Source organism: Pelobates fuscus, chromosome 1 (genome assembly GCF_036172605.1).
Source record: "Pelobates fuscus isolate aPelFus1 chromosome 1, aPelFus1.pri, whole genome shotgun sequence".
In the NCBI taxonomy this organism is placed as follows: Eukaryota; Metazoa; Chordata; class Amphibia; order Anura; family Pelobatidae; genus Pelobates; species Pelobates fuscus.
In genome coordinates this window covers 442,982,815-442,998,157 of record NC_086317.1, presented here as the reverse complement: position 1 = coordinate 442,998,157, position 15,343 = coordinate 442,982,815, and positions in this window count along the sequence as shown.

Sequence of the window (15,343 nt, the reverse complement as noted above, 5' to 3'; positions counted from 1 at the left end):
GTAGGCCTGTAAATAAAGAGGGCCTACCAAGAAGAAATGTAAAGAAAAAGGAAAGTTAATGATGAGGAGTGGTGGGAGGGTCATTCATCGCTGACCTCGAACGGTATGGAGTCAGGTAAGGGGTGTCCCTTAAGTAGGGAAGGGGGTGTGTCATATGCCCCTCCCACAATTAATACTTGTGTTAGGGGCTCATGATAGTACAGAGGAAAATACACTGATGAGTGTAGGATGGTATTAAAAGAGCAAGTCGGTTGTGGTGTGCCAGAACCGATGATGAGGTAGGCCTGTAAATAAAAAGGAGGGCAAAAATAGAATATCAAATTTATTACATACTAACAATACATAAACATTAACCAGACATGTCTTGAAATGCATTTCTTAATTCTTGTATAGGGTTAGGTATGTATCGAGAGTAAGCGGAGGATTTCCAACGTCCCAGTGTCTTAATAACATGAACCGGAATGTTTACACTGGAGGCTGTGGAGGCCGCTCCTATGCTAAAGGAATGGCCTGAATAGTTAGCTGATTTGAGGCCTAGCTGGGTTAGTAAAGACCTGACGTGGGTCATAAAGGTGGTAGTAGTGAGTACCGAACCTTGTAGAATGAAAAGTGGTTGTGATGGTGGTGCGTTGCTATGCTGGGTAAATGAGTCCAGTAGCTTGACGAGGCACCACCTGTTGTGAGTAGGATAGTACTTAACCTCTACTGGAGGAGCATGTTGACTGGTTTTGGAATGGGGCAGAGTCAGGATATAATGGTCCATGTGTTTCGTTAAAGGACCACTCTAGGCACCCAGACCACTTCAGCTTAATGAAGTGGTCTGGGTGCCAGGTCCAGCTAGGGTTAACCCATTTTTTTTATAAACATAGCAGTTTCAGAGAAACTGCTATGTTTATTAATGGGTTAAGCCTTCCCCCAAATCCTCAGTGAGAGCACGCAAGCGTCCATAGGAAAGCATTGTAAATGCTTTCCTATGCGACCGGCTGAATGCGCGCGCAGCTCTTGCCGCTCGTGCGCATTCAGCCGACGGGGCGGAACGGAGGAGGATCGGAGGCAGAGATCTCCCTGCCTAGCGCTGGAAAAAGGTACGTTTTACCCCTTTTCCCCTTTCCAGAGCCGGGCGGGAGGGGGTCCCTGAGGGTGGGGGCACCCTCAGGGCACTATAGTGCAAGGAAAACGAGTATGTTTTCCTGGCACTAGAGTGGTCCTTTAAGTGTGAATGAAGCAGGATGTGAGTAGACTGTGTCATGTTGATGGAGGTGAATTCTCTTGGTCTCAGGAAACCATAAAAGGCTACGTATATTGCTGTTTTAATGACAAGATTTGTGCTGGCGTCAAAAGGTTTTAAATCTAGTAAGTTGGACAAGTCTTTAAAAATATGAAAATCTATAGGTAGCCTCTGAGCCATATGCGGGGGTTTGGATCTCTGGATACCCCTAAGGATATTCTTCACTTGGTAAGAGGACATGAAACTCGAGTTGTTTGGTTGTAAAGTTAGAATGTGATGTTGGATGCCTGTCAGATATAGTTTGATTGTGTTGTATGATAGTTTGAGTTTGAGGTGGCAAAAAGAAGCAAACCCCAACAAGGATGTCATGATGAAAGGTTGCAAGATGTTGTGTTTCGCAAGGAATCTTTTAAATAAAATGAAAGCTCTGTCGTAAGTTTTCCTGGTATTAGTGGACAGTGCTAGTTGGGACAATGTTCTGCTATGTTGCATGATAGCGTCTAGTCCATTACTAGATGGTGAAATAGTGGAGTGGTCATGGCTGTGAGCACGGCTGACGGGATTATTTGACGAAAAGCCTGGAATTTAAAACGAGACAAATTGTCAGCAGCCGTGTTACATACACCTGGAACATGAACACAACACAAGAAGAAATTATGACATGCAGCCAACCAAGTGAGTTTCCTCAGAAATCTCATAATAGTCAGGGATTTGGAGCGGCCTTTGTTAATAATGTGACAAGTTGCTTGGTTGTCTGAGTAACAACGTACTGATAAACCTGCCCATAAATGCCCCTATGCCACGGCAGCCGCCACAATGGGATAGATCTTAAACAGAGCTGAGGTAGTGGAAAAACCCTCCAGGTCCTGAACCTCTGAAGGCCAGCTGCCCCAAAGCCATTCGTTCCCAAAAATTGCTGCGAAACCTGTGGCAGACGCCGCGTCTGACCAAATGGTAGGTGAGGAGTCAGACAACTGAGGGAGGAACATACTTCTACCATTCCAGGTGGTTAAAAATTTTCTCCACATGAGTAGGTCTGCCGTGGCTTGGGTATCTAGGGATAACCTGTGCGCATCATGTAGAAAAAGTGGGAACATGTAAAGGAGTCGTGAGATGAAGGCACGGCCTTGAGGTATGATGCGCATAGCAAAATTGAGTGACCCCAGCAGAGACTGTAGTTCTTTGCGGTTGCAAGTACCGAGTTGTATGTAGAGATTTATGTTGGTGAGAATGTTTTCTACCTTGGCGTGTGGCAGGCTAGCTTGCATGGTGGCTGAGTCTAGTGTGATACCCAGGAATGTGATAAAGGTATCTGGCCCTTCGGTCTTGGTGGGGGAGACTGGGACACCCAACTGTTCAAATAGGCTGATGGTTTCCTTGAGGCTACTGGGAGGGGAAATATTCTCCTCGACCAGTAAGAAATTATCCAGATAATGTAGTACTGTAGGACAGCTGGCTATCTTTAGTAATAACCAGCATAGGGTTTCAGCGAATACGTCAAAGATGGCCGGACTACCTTTAGAACCAAAAGTTAGACGTGAGAAAAAGTAGTAGTTCCCGGCCCACTTGATGCCATGTAGGTGCCACAGTGTAGGGTGGATAGGCAGTAACTTGAAAGCATTTGTGATATCGGTCTTACTGAGCCATGCTCCGACCCCCGCCTGTATGATAGCCGTAATGGCGTGATCTATGGTGGAATATTGTAGTGAAAATTCCTCAGAGGGTATGAGGGAGTTCAGACTAGGAGTGGCGGAGGTGTCTGGTACCGATAGATCGATGATAAGTCTCTGTTTATGGGAAGATTTCCCCGTGACAATACCGATGGGGTTTGGAGGGGACTGGAAAGGCCCCAATAGGAAGCCCTCTGCCACTTTCTTGGCTATGAGTGTGTCAACAGCTGTAGGGTTTTGCTGTGCGGACTGTAAATTAGGACATTCCAGGATTCCGGAAGGCATGTGTATGATACCTGTGTGGAATCCTTCTGATAGCCCTGAGATTATGAATTCCACCAGATGTCTAGACGGGTGATGTAACAGTAATGTCGTAAGTGTAGAAATGTTTATCGATGTTAAGTATTGTTTAGGATACATTTTATTAGGACACATGGTTTTAGCATGTGCCCTGAAACATTTTAAACATATATGCAATAACCGACATCCACTGTAATTACATGATCCGACATTAAAGTTGTTACATATCTGGGACTTGCCCAGAAACTTGATAGGCCGTCCCAGTTTGTCTGTGGGCGTTTTTTCTGTAGTACCAGTGGAACTAGTGCCCTGCGATGGGGCATGTTCGTTCGCAGTGGTGGGACAGAAATTAGCCGTATGAGCCATAGATGAGCAGTGTGTTCTTAGACCTGCAGAAAATGACCGTATCTATCTTGCTCCAGTTGGATCTTGTCCCGTACTGGGAGAAAGCGCCAGACACTTTAGCAGAAAAGGATCTATGGTAATCGTAGAAAGCTGACCCACCATATTTGTTGCCCAGGTCCACCAGCTTGTGCATATACAGATCAAACTCCTCACGCCTGTGGGGATATACTGCACAGGTGACATCATGGTAAATGCCAAACGCCAACACAAACTCAGGGATAGTCAGTTTCCTATTAAGGCGAGCATCCCTAGATTTGACCACCACAGAAATATTGTCATAAGCGTCAGTTTTATGTTCCACCACATCCTGGGAGGCAATCAGCAGTGAAGCCAAGTTGATATCTTTACCTTCCAGGATATATTTTTTGAGGTGCTCAGGGATCATATGGGCAGGGTTAACCTCTTGATCGTCAGAGGTGGTGGCTGGAGAAACTAATTGCAACTCGACCGGTGCTGCGGGGGTTGCAGCGGGTGTCCCAGCCATGGTAAGGGCTGAGGTGACCGATTCGAGTTTCTCCAGCCTGGAGTTGACCCTGCTTATGGATGCCATGAGGGAAGAAAGCATGCCATGTATGTCTCCCGGGTTAGACTGGCTAGTCCCTTCCCCTGCATCAATGTTATCGGTTGAGGTGTGAAGTAATTTGTAGAGTTCCGCTTTCCTTGTTGTTGCGGGGAATGGGATTTGTCGTCGCTGGTTATGCGAGGGATTGTCCATGATCTGAAGGATGCCGGACTAGCCACCTCTCCTCCCTGTGATGGAGTGTTTGCTGTAGCCGGAGTGCCTGGTAGGGAGAAATCCTCTACCCCTTCCTGAGACATACTACAAACAAAACAATTAATTAGTGTATGAAAAACCACCAAATTGTACTGGCAGGCTAGCTAAGCCGGATGGCGAAACATTATACTTGTTTGGTGACAGGTGAGGCCCTACTAATTGCCAAGCGGCTTTAGAGGCTCTATCTATGCGTTGGCGCGAGGGGATTTGAGGCCACTCGTCGTAGTGGCAGGAGTTTTAGGCCTCTCGGTGACTGTAAGACAGAAAAACAGGGGAAGGGAGTGACAGGTGAGGCCCTCTCTATGCAACATGCGAGGTGGCTAGCTAACGTGTGGCCCGATGGGTGTTTGCCTCTGAAACGTTGAGGCGGGGTGTTGGCCTTGCGGGACCACTAACTGATGGCGACTGCCAATAAGGGGTAAAAACCTATTGGGAAGCCTATGACCCTATTGCCAGTACTCTAACCTAGGGGGGAAGAAATGAAATGTATGGTAGAATACCATATGAGCAGGTGTACGTACCTGGTAGTATGACAAATGTCACAGGAAAAACCGTGTGGTGCAAATATATTTAAGCTTGACAGCCTGAAACGGGTAAAAGAGAGTAGTATGATGAGTGTGGATTGTTGGAAAGAAACAGACTTGTAGCCTGTACCAGCGATGTTTTATAAAGCTTGCTGGCGTATGACTTGTAAAATGAAATGTTGTGATATACCATGGGAATATAAATGTTACCCAGGAAAAGTGATGCCGTGGCTTTAATAAAACATCTATAAGAGGAAGGGTGAGGGAGGCCGTGGCCTACGTATAAACAGCATATGTGTTACATAATAACAGTGTGTAAGGGAAACTCTGAAAATTAAGGTGGTGGTGTAGGGTTTCTGCTCTCACCTCACTGCTCCTTCCATAGGCGTGCGCACGGGGTGTGCCGGGTGTGCCTGGGCACACCCTAATCCCCGCGGCACGCCAATGTATTGAGACCGGCAGGGGAGATCTCAGGATGCAGAGCCGGCTCTGCTCTCAGCCTCCCCTCACCGGCTCACAGGCAGTGAGGGAGGCAGGAGAGGACCGGCGGAGCTATTGCCAGCAGCTCCGCCGGGTTCCTCTCGCGAGATCTGAGCGTTGCCGCGGCAACGCTCAGATCTCGCGTGAGTGAACTCTAGCCCTGCGGGGCTAGAGTTCACTCTCCACTGGACCACCAGGGATGGATGGCGGCAGCAGGATCCCCCCTCCCAGGCATAAGGTAAGAAGGGAGGGGGGATAACTGATCTGCCCCCACCTCCACTGGACCACCAGGGAAAGCAGCAAGGAAATATCCCCACTCCCTACATAAAGTAAGAAGGGAGGGGGGATATTGAGTAATGTACCTCCACCCCCCACAATCACCCACACACACATATACACAGCACCAACACACATACAGCACCCACACACAGCACCCATAGACATACACAGCACCCATAGACATACACAGCACCCACAGACATACACAGCACCCACAGACATACACAGCACCCACACACAGCACCCATAGACATACACAGCACCCACAGACATACACAGCACCCACAGACATACACAGCACCCACAGACATACACAGCACCCACACACAGCACCCATAGACATACACAGCACCCATAGACATACACAGCACCCACAGACATACACAGCACCCACAGACATACACAGCACCCACACACAGCACCCATAGACATACACAGCACCCACAGACATACACAGCACCCACAGACATACACAGCACCCACAGACATACACAGCACCCACAGACATACACAGCACCCACAGACATACACAGCACCCACACACAGCACCCATAGACATACACAGCACCCACACACATACTGTCAGGGTACCTGAAGTCTCTACCTCCGAGAGAGGTAGAGACTTAGACGTTCATCCGTCCGGACGCCATGTTTCCTCTGTTCCTCACGGTCGACCCGGTCACACAAACGCCGGCCGCGAGGGAGTCTCTTCCTTTTGTAGCATGGTGCCCGGAGGCCGACGTCATCACGCCAATCCGGAACGACCTGTTACTCAGTCCGAGACAGACTAATCAGGTTTCGTCGGAGGCGTGTCTATCCTCTCTAGCCAGGGTATTTAAACATACTTCGCCCTGTTGCTCATTGCCCTGTCGTGGTTCTAGCCTGTCTAGTCACACAGTGCTCTGGTGTTTCTCAGTTATCCTTTTGGTTTCGACCCGGCTTGTTTCCTTACTCTGTTTACTTCCGTTATCCTCGACCCGGCTTGTTCCTCGCTTACCTGTCTTCTCGTTCCCTCGACCTCGGCTTGTCTCTGACCATTCTCTCTACTCTCTGTACGTTAGCCCGGCCATTCTAAGGACCGGTATACGTACCCTGTACCTGTTTGTACTTTGCGTGTTGGATCCCTGTCCCGATCCTGACATTACGACAGGGCCAATGGATCCTGCAGGTACAAACAGTCAGGTTGGTTCCTCTGATTCCAGGTTTGACGCCATGGAACACAGAATGGACCAAATGGCCTTAGCACTACAGGCATTGTTGTCTCGTGCTAATAATCCTCCAGAGGAGACGCGTCCTACTCCTATTTCCTCTGTAGGTTCAGGCCTAGAGGTAGCTACTGTAGGTGCCTCTTCCCGTGTTACTCCACCTGTACGTTATGGTGGGTCACCTGAGAAGTGTCGTGGTTTTTTAAACCAGATCAGCATTCACTTTGAATTGCAACCTCGCTCCTATCCTACCGATAGGGCAAAGGTTGGGTTTATTATCACCTTACTTATTGAGAAAGCTCTGAGATGGGCTAACCCATTATGGGAGAACGATAACCCGTTGGTATACAATTATACTGCCTTTGTAGCTGCTTTTAGAAGAACTTTTGACCCCCCTGGTAGAAAGGTCAATGCAGCCAGATTACTGTTGCGCCTGAGACAGGAGAACCGAACATTAGTGGATTATGCACTAGAGTTCAGGTCTCTGGCGTCAGAAGTTAAGTGGAATGAACAGGCTTATATGGATGTATTCTTGAACGGGTTATCAGATGTTATCCTTGACGAAATTGCTACTAGGGAGCTACCAGAGAATTTAGAGGACTTAATTTCGTTCATTTCTCGTATTGATGAACGTATAAGAGAAAGACAGAACACTCGAGAGAGGAACCTAAGACCTGCCTTTAAATTAGCACCCGCATTTCTAAGTCCTGAGTCCAATACCTCACCGATTCCTGAACCTATGCAGATAGGCAATACTCATCTCTCAGAAGAGGAGAGACTGTACAGGAGAAGGGAGGGATTGTGTATGTATTGTGGAGTCAGAGGTCATTTACGCCTGAATTGTCCTGTTCGCTCGGGAAACGCCCGCACCTAAGTTTCTCTAGAGGACAGGCCTTGGGTGTTTCTATTTTGTCCTCTACGCATAATTACAAAAATCACAGGCTTTTACTACCAGTTTCTTTAACATGGAAGAAGGAAGTACTTAAGACCGTGGCATTGATAGATTCCGGCGCTGCTGAGAATTTTATCGATCAAGCCTTTGCCACTAAGCACACTATTCCTTCCCAGTTAAGAGAGACCCCCTTGGCCGTTGAGGCCATTGATGGTAGACCACTACTCGAGCCTGTTATTACTCGTGAGACTATATCCATGAGCCTGTCTGTTGGTATCTTACACGAGGAGAGTATATCTCTTATGCTTATTTCGTCCCCTTCCGTTCCCATAGTCCTGGGGTATCCGTGGTTAAAGAGACATAACCCTACTATCGATTGGGAGTTAGGGGAGATACTCTCGTGGGGTCAGGGTTGTCAGGAGAGGTGTTTACAGAAGGTATCCCCTTTGGCTGTAATTTACACACCTGATACTACTACCCAACCTAAAGAGAGACAGATACCTCCTTTGTACATGGACTTAAGGGCAGTATTCGATAAAAAGAACGCTGATACTCTACCTCCACACAGGTCCTTTGATTGTAAAATTAACCTATTACCTGGTACCATACCTCCTAGGGGCAATGTATACCCTCTATCCACTAAAGAGAATGTTGTTTTAGAGGAGTATATTCAGGAGAATTTAGAGAAGGGATTTATCAGGAGATCCTCATCTCCTGCCGGGGCTGGGTTCTTTTTTGTTAAGAAGAAGGATGGGTCGCTCAGACCTTGTATCGATTATCGAGGGTTGAATAAAATAACCATCAGGAATGCCTATCCTATCCCCCTGATTACAGAACTCTTTGATCGGTTAAAGGGCTCTAAGATTTTCACCAAGTTGGACCTCAGAGGGGCGTACAACTTGGTGAGAATTCAGCAAGGCCATGAGTGGAAGACAGCGTTTAATACCCGCTATGGTCATTATGAGTATACGGTCATGCCTTTTGGTCTCTGTAACGCACCTGCAGTTTTCCAAGATTTGATTAACGAAGTTCTTAGGGAATTTCAACATGATTGTGTTATTGTCTACCTGGATGACATACTCATACACTCTAAAGAGATTGAGACCCACCATCGACAAGTCAGACAGGTATTACACAAACTTTTACAACATGGTTTGTACTGTAAACTTGAGAAATGCAGTTTTGACCAGACCCAGATAGACTTTCTTGGATACGTGATTTCTGGGGAGGGCTTTAAGATGGATCCTGACAAACTCCAGTCTATTTTAGATTGGCCATTGCCTCAGGGACTCAAAGCTATTCAGAGATTTATTGGCTTCTCTAATTATTATAGACGCTTCATTAAGGGCTACTCGTCTATTATTGCGCCCATCACCAATATGACCAAACAAGGGGCGGATACTAAGACATGGTCTACTGAGGCTCTAGCTGCTTTCAAGAGTCTCAAAGAACTTTTTGCTTCTGCTCCAATACTAGTCCATCCGGATACGACCTTACCGTTCCTGCTCGAGGTCGATGCCTCTGAGACAGGAGTTGGGGCGGTTCTGTCACAAAGATTGGGGGTAGATAAACCATTGCACCCATGTGGTTTTTTTTCTAGGAAACTTTCGGGTCCTGAGAGCAGATATGACATCGGCGACAGAGAACTCTTAGCAGTCATTAAAGCCTTAAAGGAATGGAGACATTTATTAGAGGGAACCTTACACCCTATTACTATCCTGACGGACCACAAGAACTTGTCCTACATTGGGGAGGCTAAGCGCCTGTCCTCTAGGCAGGCTCGTTGGTCCTTATTCCTGACTCACTTCAACTATGTGCTGACTTATAGACCTGGTTCAAAAAATTCTAAAGCCGATGCCTTATCTCGCCAGTATGAACCTTCTACTGTACCTGAGCCGGTTCTTTCCTCTATAGTTCCGAAATGCAATATTGTTGCTAATACGAATCTCAGGATTCATTCTCCGTTACTGGCCGAGATCGTTAAGCTACAACATTTAGCACCTAGTCAGACTCCTGTGGGTCGACATTTCGTTCCTCCTGCTCTTCAACTGGAACTGTTGCAGTGTTTCCATAACAGCAAGATGGCGGGACATCCTGGTATTCGCAAGACTTTTGCGTTGATCTCTAAGGATTTCTGGTGGCCTGCTTTACGTAGGGATACTAAAGATTTCATCGCTGCATGTGAGGTTTGTACTAAGACCAAACAACCTCATACGCTTCCTTGTGGATTTCTGCACCCCTTAGAAGTTCCAGAGAAGCCATGGTCCTGCTTGGCCATGGACTTTATTGTCGATCTACCCATCTCTAAAAAACAGACTGTTATCCTCACCGTGGTTGACAGATTCACTAAGATGGCACACTTCATTCCTCTGCCTAAACTTCCATCTTCTCCCGAATTGGCCGAGATATTCGCTAGGGAGATTTTTCGCCTACATGGGATACCCTCTCAAATTGTGTCTGACAGAGGTTCCCAATTTATTTCCCGTTTTTGGAGGTCCTTCTGTTCGCAACTTGGTATCAAATTGAACTTTTCTTCTGCCTATCACCCTCAGTCTAATGGAGCTGCTGAACGTACCAACCAGAAAATTGAACAATATTTGCGATGTTTTGTTTCCGAACACCAGGATGATTGGGTCGGTTTGATTCCTTGGGCAGAGTTTGCACACAACAATCTCGTTTGCGATTCTACTCATTCAAGTCCCTTCTTCATGAATTATGGCTTTCACCCGTCTATTCTTCCTTCGGCTTCTCCTTCCCAGGGGGTGCCGTCGGTTGATGTTCATGTTGCTAATCTGAGGAAGTTGTGGGATCAAACTCGGCAAATCCTTACGCACAATTCTATGCTGGTTAAGAAACATGCCGATAAACGTAGAAGGGCGGCTCCGCTCTTTGTTCCGGGTGATAGGGTATGGTTGAGCACGAGGAACATCCGTTTAAAGGTGCCCTCCATGAAGTTCGCTCCCCGTTATATTGGACCTTACAGGGTGTTGTCTCGTATCAATCCAGTTGCGTATCGTCTAGCTCTTCCTGATACCTTACGCATCCCTAACTCGTTTCATGTGTCGTTGCTGAAACCTCTTATTTGTAACAGGTTCTCCTCCACAACAGCCCCTCCTTGTCCTGTTCAGGTGGAGGGTCAGGAGGAGTATGAGGTTAACTCTATTATTGATTCTCGTATCTCCCGGGGGAAAGTACAATATCTGGTCGATTGGAAGGGATACGGTCCTGAGGAGAGGAGTTGGGTACCTCAGGAGGATGTTCATGCTCCTCGTCTCCGCAGGGCGTATCACTCTCGCTTTCCATCTCGTCCCGGTTCCTTCCGCCCGGTGGGCGTATCTGAGGGGGGGGGTACTGTCAGGGTACCTGAAGTCTCTACCTCCGAGAGAGGTAGAGACTTAGACGTTCATCCGTCCGGACGCCATGTTTCCTCTGTTCCTCACGGTCGACCCGGTCACACAAACGCCGGCCGCGAGGGAGTCTCTTCCTTTTGTAGCATGGTGCCCGGAGGCCGACGTCATCACGCCAATCCGGAACGACCTGTTACTCAGTCCGAGACAGACTAATCAGGTTTCGTCGGAGGCGTGTCTATCCTCTCTAGCCAGGGTATTTAAACATACTTCGCCCTGTTGCTCATTGCCCTGTCGTGGTTCTAGCCTGTCTAGTCACACAGTGCTCTGGTGTTTCTCAGTTATCCTTTTGGTTTCGACCCGGCTTGTTTCCTTACTCTGTTTACTTCCGTTATCCTCGACCCGGCTTGTTCCTCGCTTACCTGTCTTCTCGTTCCCTCGACCTCGGCTTGTCTCTGACCATTCTCTCTACTCTCTGTACGTTAGCCCGGCCATTCTAAGGACCGGTATACGTACCCTGTACCTGTTTGTACTTTGCGTGTTGGATCCCTGTCCCGATCCTGACACATACACAGCACCCACAGACATACACAGCACCCACAGACATACACAGCACCCACACACATACACAGCACCCACACACATACACAGCACCCACAGACATACACAGCACCCACACACATACACAGCACCCACACACATACAGCACCCACACACATACAGCACCCACACACATACACAGCACCCACACACATACACAGCACCCACAGACATACACAGCACCCACACACATACAGCACCCACACACATACACAGCACCCACACACATACACAGCACCCACACACACATACAGCACCCACACACACAGCACCCTCACAAACACACAGCACTCTCACACACATTACACAAACAGCACTCTCACACTCACACAGCACACTAACAGTACCCTCACAAACACAAACAGGACCCTAACAAACACACACAGCACACTACCAGTACCCTCACACACAAACATCACCCTCACACACAGTACATTTACAGCACCCTCACAAGTGCACACACACACACAAACAGCCCCCTGACACACAGTACATTCACAGCACCCTCACAAGCACGCACACACAAACACCCTCACCCACATAGTACACTACCAGCACCCTCACACACACATCACACTAACAGCACCCTCACACAGCACACACACAGCTTTGTGTATGTATGTGTATATATACATATATACATACATACATATACATATATATATATATATATATATATATATATATGCCGCGTGTGCTTGTGCTTTAGGGTGCACACCCTAATGCAATAGGCTGCGCACGCCTATGGCTCCTTCAAACCTCTACCCACGCCCCCTTCCTTCTCTTTCTCATCATTTGAGATTCATTCAATCCGCCTTTTTAAACCCATCTCTGCTAACATTGCTCTTATCCATCGTGTCCCCCTGGTTCTCCACTTCTCTTCCTTGACCACTTTGCTGCCTGACTTCCTTACTTCCTCTCCTCTAACATTCCAACACGCCATTTCCTCTCTCAGATCATCATTTCCTATCATTTGCTCTCAATAGCCCCCTCCCCCAACAACCTCAACCTAACCCCCCTCAACTCAGAAGGAATCTAAGTTCTATAAACCTCCAGCAGCTGTCAGCTGATATTGATTCTCAACTATTATCCATTCCTGCTTACTCATGTCCCTCATCGGCTATCTCCTCAAATACCTCTACCCTCACCTCAGCCCTGGACGCTGCAGCCCCTCTCCAAATACGCACCTCAAGGAGGATATGCCCCCAACCGTGGCACACTAAATCAACACGCTACCTGCAGAGATGTTCCCGTTCTGCTGAACGCTGCTGGAGGAAGTCTCACACCGAGTCAGACTTTCTACACTACAAATTCATCCTGCGTTCATATAGCACAGCCCTTGCCCTTGCAAAACAGTCATACCTTTTTTTTTTTTTTTAATTCTTTATTTTTGAAGTGCAGATAATTACACACAACTTGTCACGCCCCAACAGCTTGTGACAGGAGACAAAATACACAGCTTGTAAGCAGTAAGGCAGTGAGAAAACATGCACAGTTTTTTTGTTAAAGTTAATAACATGGAGTGAATCTTTCAATGCAATTTAGATTATAAACACGTTTAGTTCAGAGAAGCTTCATCGGTAAAAGTAAAGTATACATGTAAACCTGTGTGTGTACTCTAGTCGTGCAGATTGTGAGACAGGCTTATCTACGATTCTATATTTGTTATCGTCTCTTAACGTAGGTGAACGTACCGTATAAGAAATTATGCTACACAGGAGAGAGTACAAATTTTAACAGTTAACACTACACATGTGCTATAAGTGTCGCTGTCAGCATGGCTACTCTCATGTTTAAGTGTCGCTAAACAGGCCACCTATATATATATAAGGTATGATGCGTTGTCCCGGTTATAGTCTGCTAGTTATGCATTAAATAACAAATGGTCATATCATAAAAATAAAGAAAAAACGGTATGTTAGCAGGCTGATTAAACCTTATGTTCCTTGCAAATTAACAATCTAACAGAGTAAAACAGGCTTTGGTTAATTATGATACGAGATTAGCTAAGTTTGGTTAAGTCTAGTTATAAAATGTATACACTGTTATAGCTTTGATACCCCTGAGTTAGCCGTCTTGAGTCAGAGTCCCTGTCTGGTGACTGATCTCGGCCTGTAGCCATCTACCAGAGTCCTGAGGCTAGCCGATTCCCTGGTTGGGCATCTGTTTAACATACGTGCAATGTCCCCGACATCTGTGTGCTTCAATCGCTTGTGGCAAATTAGTAAAATGAGCGGTCAGTCCCTGTTGTATATGCAGTGCTTCCCATTGTTCTGCAGCTCTCACACTGGACTCCGTTAGTGGGTTATGGTTGACCTGCTTCTGTGTTGTGCCATATGATGTGTTGAGCCGGCGCGGTCTGTGCCGTTGGTTCGGAGTGCACAGAAGTCTTGAAGACAGCCGGTGAGGTCCAGCCTTAGTTCCCGGCATCACTTTTCGCTGTTTAGCCTTGTTCTGGAGCATTTTACAGGCGCTGCTGCGTCTCCCCCGTGGGAGCCCCCTTCGGGTGTGAGCTTTCTGCTTTTCCTCTACCTGGTGTGGGCGCCTCTCAGGTAAGTGGCTGCAGTAAGTGACCTGCTCCGGTCGGCTTGTGAGGCGGCTGAGAGGTTGTCTCGTTGGTTTTGGCACTTTGCCTCGGACCGGTGTTGGTACGGTGGGGTGTGGTGTTACATGGCTTTGTTGGGCAGGACATCTGTCCTCGGCTTGATGTTTTAGCCAATGTCGTTTCTGTGGTTTTTGCCATTTTGGCGGGATCAGGGTAGTGCGGGACATCTGTCGGCTCATGGGAGGCTTCCCCGGCCGTTCCTCGTGTCGTGCCTGATCACCTTGGTCTAGCGCCTGTGTGGCCGCTGCTTGCCCTGCTCGGTTGATTAACATGGCCCAGAAGCGGTCGAGTATAGCTTCCAGAGTGTCCGGTACCTCGGTCTTAGGGCCCTCTGGGATAAGTTGTGGCAGTGTTTGGCCTTCTGTTGCTGAGCCCAGTGCCGCCGCCATCTTGGATTTCTGCTTTCCCGCGTGGCATGTAAGTTTTGCAGGGCTCTCAGCAGTGTCCTCAGGGACCGGGATAACCCCCACCGATCCACGGGGGGGGGAGGGAGGTGTATTGGGAGTGCCCCCTTGTCCACCAAAGAACCGGGAGAGCGGCCGTCTCTCCTTGGCTCCCACCCACGCAGGCCGCTGGCCACGCTTTGGTCCGCCTAGCACCGGGGGCCCAGGTATCGGGTATCCCCGGGTGCCTTGCAGACTCCTCATCACGATCCTTGAGTGCAGCAGTCTGTGTAATCGGGTGGTCGGGTGAAATACCCCAAATCTGGGCTTCGGGCTCAGGAGCTCTCGGCTTGCACGTCTTTCCCGCTTGAGAGTCAGGCTCCGCCCCAAAACAGTCATACCTTTTATTAGCTCATGCTCTTGCAATCCCAGACGTCTCTTTGATACCTTTAACTCTATACTTTGCCCTGCTGCGGCCACCCCCCAAACTAACCTTACAGCTGATAGTTTGGCATCCTACTTTACTGACAAGATTGAACAGCTAAGGAAATAATTTTCACCACCTTGCCCCTCCCTTTCTCAACCACACCTGGATCATGCCTCTCCAACCCTTCCGACCTACTCCCAGGCTTTTCCTCAAAGCTTCTTGA